Here is a 5,535-nt window from a genome sequence, read left to right as displayed (position 1 = left end):
AATTTTATTAATGAGAATGAGAACATTGCTCAAAAGATTTGCTTCCTAATTATTCAATTACACATTCTTTTATCTGTGCTGTTGAATTTATTTCCATTTTTGTGTTTGCCTTGTGAAAGTTTTATGGAACGACATAATAATGTTTATGTCACCTCAGATGTTAATCACTGAATTCACACTGTTATCTTGAGATTGGCCATAGTTAGGGAATTTATACCAAGCCATGAATTTTAACTGCTATATTTTCTTAAAGCAAGGAGGTGATTAAAAAACTTCTTATCCTAGAAAGTAGGCTTAAATATATTTTATCTGCAGATAAATAGAATATATTCTAAAATTTAGAATATATTCAGAATAATAGAATATGTCTATAGAAAATAAAATATATTTTATTTTCTGAATAAAACAGCATAGAAAATAAGAGCAACAAGTATTCATTTTCGAAATTCACTGTCGAATTTCACATTGAGAAATCAGTGAAGTTTTTACATATTCTTCCATTGCTTCAGGTTCCACTTAGTAATATAAACATTTAAAAAACAAAAATTCTAGTCAAAACTCGATTTAATACCCATTAAGTAGGTTCCTGTACAGAATAACCTCAACCACCCCAACTCACACACATCCAAGTCAATGGCCTCCCAGCATCGACAAGTGAAACAATACAGGTGGCATCAGAATGGGTGGTTAGAGACAATGGTCACAAGCCCAGAACCTGGGTGTAAGCGAAGCTTCCAAGAATTTGGAGTGTGGAGAAGGTGAAGGAAGTAAATACTAGGATATATCTATCAGAAAATGTGTGTATTTAATTTGGACTTGTATATGTACTTCATTATGCATATGTAAGGATGTACATTGTTATCCACATATATAAATAGGTTTTTAGCACAGAAATAAAAGTTTGAGGAATCTGATTTATTCACTTTTAAATGAGTAATAGCTGAATATAGGAACACATATTTACAGATAGTGTTCCAGAAATTTTAAACTCATTGGGTATTTTGCTGCTTTATAATTAAATAATAAACACCATTTTCTTAAGTTCTCATTAGTAAGAAGGTGTTGTAATTTCCTTATTTTCTGAATATGCGAAGACTAGAATTGTTTACTTCAATGTATGACTTATACAAAATTCTCTGAGTTCAGGGACTTTTTTCCTTTCTCTGTATTTAGTGTTAGAAGTTGATCCAGGACTTCTTGCATGTAGGCAAATAAATGCCTTATCACTGTCTCAGTTCACATCAGATTTTCCCCTACGCACACATATTTATAAAATGATAGTATCTCAGGTGCTGAATTGGGATTTGGCGTTCAGAGAGAATTGGATGGCGTTAATTTGTTCAGAAGACTCACAGAATTCAGCAGGTGAAAACTTAAAGAAAGCACTGTTTTGATTCCCAACCCAGGGACGAAGATGGTTCCTTATGTGCAAAACACTCTTCAGCTCACAAGCCCTTACATAATTTATTCCTCCTCTCTGGAAAATTCTAGTTCTTCTTTCACCTAGCAAATTCCTATTACTTGTTATGTTCCTGGCTCTGTGTCCTTTCGCTTGAAAGGTCCATCAGGAGACATAAAGCAAAGACATTGTGCCCAATGTGAAGATATTTAGCACCTTTGAGAAATGAGGCCTCCAGCCATGTGCCACTTGTTCATGCCTGTAATGCTAGCTACTTAGGAAGCTGAAATATGAAGCTCATAATTCAAAAACAGCCTGGGAAATAAAGTCTGTGAGACTCTTATTTCCAATTAACCACCAAAACCCAAAAAGTAGGGTTGTTCCTCAAGTACTAGAGACTCGCCTTGAGCAAAAATACTGAGAGACTGCTTCCAGGACTTGAATTCAAGCCCCAAAACTGCAAAAAAGAAGTGGAGCCTCATGAAAGTAATTCAGTCACTGAGGAGTCCACACTTCAAAAAGATTAATGTATAATGTAGTTGAGAGCAGTTTGCTATGAAGGGAACACTAAGGCCCCTCTCTAGTATGTGACTTCTAGTCTTATCCAGTGATCTCTTCCTGTACTTTTACTTTTATATTTTAAAGCCCACAACCAGGATGCATCCTCCAGGGACCAAACCAATGGAGACCCCCCATTGTTGGAGCTTGAGCCCCACTATAACCATAAGCTAAATATTTTTTCTCTTAAAATGTTTATTGTTGATTATATTTAAGTAAGTATACAAAGGGATTTCAATACATGTCAATTTATGAGTACAGTGCATCTTGATCAATGTTACCCTTATTCTTTTCCATCTTAAACAGTTGAAATTTGTTTTTTTTTTTTCTGGAATAAGAATTCTCATTTAATTTCAGAATTTCAAAACAGCAATAGATGTTGGCCTTGTTTTTAAAAAAAAGTTTAGTTAAACACTAAGCTAGCTAAATAACCTTACTGAAAGGTCTAAACATAAAGTGACCTAGAAAACACTTTCCCTCTAATCTCAATCTTTCATCAGTGGAAAAGGTAAAGAGAAAAGGTAGACAATTTCTTTAGCAGCATATATGGCTAAGTCCATCAACCACCTTAAGCTAGAATGCCCATTAGTGACCCCATTAAAAAGAATTGGGCTAATAGCAAAAGTTACCCATTTCATAAGCCAAAAGGCAACAATTTTAGGATTACAGTAAGTAAAATACTTTCGAAATACTTCAAAAACTTTTCACCATAAACTAGAGGAATCATCTCTTCATTTTAAGAAAGGAATAACAAAGAGGCATTTAAACTAAATTCATTTTCAATCCTCTTAAAACAAAAGAAGTGAAAAATAATGGTTGATTAGCTAAGCTTTGTGCTCTAACCAAACTAATTAATTACAGTGATTTTAAATGGCAACAGCCCATTTGACTGGGCAGTCTGACAGTTCTGAATACTTTTGCAATAATTGTTTTTTTCTTAACGCGAAGACGTTGAAATGATCCGGTCATGCAATGTTCATCTTATGCATTCTGCATCTCTTTGCCGATCTTGTAGCTAAGGATCTTGTTCCAATCAATCTTAGTACGTGTAACTGGCAACTGTCGACGTAAGGCTTTGAAAGTAGTATCTGACATGGTCTGGTAATTCTCACTGATGGCAGTCTGGTATTCATTTTCTGCAGCTTCTACAATCTTTATAAATTCTTTTGCTCTTTGCACTTCATTAGACACTGTTAGAAAATCTTGTATATCTTTATGACTCACTAGCTGAACATTACCATCTTCATAATAATGAACCTGAATTTTCAAGATGCCAACTACTTGAGTGCTTGAGGGGCTGACTGTAAACTTCCATTCTGACCGCCAACGACCATTCCAAAAATTTTTTGCTTGGAACTGATGGCTTTCTATACATGCGATAATGGTTTGCTGTCCATCTATTTTTTTACCATACACAGTGCAAACCCCATTTAGGTAGTGTTCTTTTACATATGCTCGAAGAGCAGTTTCTACTGAAGTTCTCCATGATTCAATTGTATTTTCTGCTTCATAAGGTCTTGGATCAGTTGCTTCCTTTCTTAAGTGATCAAATTTGAAGCAGATTCTGTTTTTTGGATCCAAAAACTTTCCATTTCCCAAGTCACCATGTTCTGTTATCAATACCTGATCTTCATAACCTTCGATTTTTACTGGTGTAAACTGGTCCAAATTATACTGTGCAAATGCATGGGCTGCTCCTTCCCTGAGAAGATTATCATTATTAAGCAATAACCGAACATCATTAAAAACTTCATTGAATTCTCCAGGCGGGGCATGAATGATGAACTTTGCTGCTATGCGTACCTTCTCTTCATCAGACAACTTCTCCTCCAGATCCGCCATCTTCCTTCTGGCGACAAACCGTGGCGGCGGCGGCAGCGGCCACCTGACTTACAGTTGAAATTTGTTAATATTCATTTTTTTATTTCTTATTTTATCTTCTTTCAGTCTCCACCTATTTCTGTTTTTCTCTATTTTTATCTTCTATTTTTGTATCTGCCTGTTTCTATTTCTCCCTCTCCCTCTCCCTCTCTCCATCCTCTCTGATTGACTGATTGTCTCTTGCAACTGTTGAAAACTTATCATTCTCTTCATTACAAAAATCTATCTCAAACTCTTTTGCTAGACTTATCTTCGTATTCTGTCAGCCAAGTGACTGGCGATACCAACATGTGTCACCAAACTTAATCAAGATATTTTCTTAAGATAATAAATAGGCATTATTTTATTTAGCCTTCCTATTAAACAGACAAGTATAATCTAGCATCAGTAATTTTTAAAGGTTTTCCATTTTTTTCAAAAAGACCACACTGTTCAACCTGGTTTATTGCTCTTGGAACGCATCCACAAACACACATAAGAAAGAAAGAAGGAAAATAAGAAACAAAGACAGATCGAAGAAGAAGGAGGAGGAGGGAATATTTATTATTATGTATAAATATGCAGTCATTTTGCTCAGGCTTAAGTTCAGAACTTAGACCCTGATCCTTAGCTGTTTACACTAAAGAATAGTGCTCTACCACATCAGCTTAAGCTTTATTTCTGCATTTTTGCTGTTTATTTGGAAATGAGATTGTAATTGACTTTTCATCAGGGCTTGCTTTGAACTGTGATCCTCAGATTTCAGCCTCCTGAGTAGTTAGGCTTATAGGTGTGAGTCACCAGTAGTTGGCTAGAAATATACAATCTTTGAATCTTTGAATACCATTGTTGGAGTCTTCCTTCAATTAAAAAGATTCTATCCCTAAGATTTATGCTAGCAGGAAGTATATTAGATATAGTAACATTCGTATTAAACAATGGAAATGAAATTATCATTTTATGTAAAGGATCTGTACTGTAGAAAAATTTTTTGCAAGTAACCAGTAAGATGTTCGAAATGTACTAACATTCCCAACCATTTTCAATACTTTCAACAAGATGGACCACTGTCTAGTAACAAAAGAATCAATTACTCAGGCTAGAAGAGGTGTAATGTGTTTTCTGGATAGGTACACTTAAATGTGACATAGTTTATTTTTTTTATCAATTATTGATGGCAATTTGAAATCTTTAAGAATGTAGGCGAAATACTTTCGTTTCTGAAAATGTGATTTCCCAGGTGGGAGTTTGGCCTAATGGTAGAGTGCTTGTCTAGCATGCATGAAGACCTGGGTTCGATTCCTGGGTACCACATACATAGAAAAAAAACGCTGGAAGTGGTGCTGAGGCTCAAGTGGTAGAGCTCTAGCCTTGAGAAAGTCCAAGGACAGGGCTCAGGCCCTGAGCTCAAGCTCAAGACTGGCCAAAAATAAATAAATAAATAAATAAGTTTAAAAAAATTAAAAAAAAGAAAATGCAATTTCCCAGGCTAATACAAGAATATAACAGTAAAAAAAGTAAAAAATGTACTTTCCTAGACTCATGACACAAATCTTGGTAAATGCCCCAACTCTGGGGGGAAAATAAAGTACTAGCAAAGAAGCATAAACTGTGCTCAGTGAACAGGGGTGGAGTGCTGGGAAACCTGGGTCCAGGTCTCGCTGGGTTAACTAGCGTGCATGCGCAGCCTGACCACTCAATTGGGCATAAAACGTCCC

The 5,535-nt window shown here is 35.5% G+C and overlaps 1 pseudogene; it reads right to left on the bottom strand.

Moving 5' to 3' along the window:
- Positions 1-2,303: 2,303 nt before the first annotated feature.
- LOC150040789 (F-actin-capping protein subunit alpha-2 pseudogene) lies at positions 2,304-3,843 on the bottom strand (annotated as a pseudogene).
- Between the last annotated feature and the right edge of the window lie 1,692 nt (positions 3,844-5,535).

The sequence above is a fragment of the Megascapheus bottae genome, chromosome X, assembly GCF_031878675.1.
Source record: "Megascapheus bottae isolate mThoBot1 chromosome X, mThoBot2.hap1, whole genome shotgun sequence".
Classification (NCBI taxonomy): domain Eukaryota; kingdom Metazoa; phylum Chordata; class Mammalia; order Rodentia; family Geomyidae; genus Megascapheus; species Megascapheus bottae.
The sequence above is the reverse complement of the archived record's forward strand: the minus strand, read 5'-3'. Positions and strand labels throughout refer to the sequence as shown.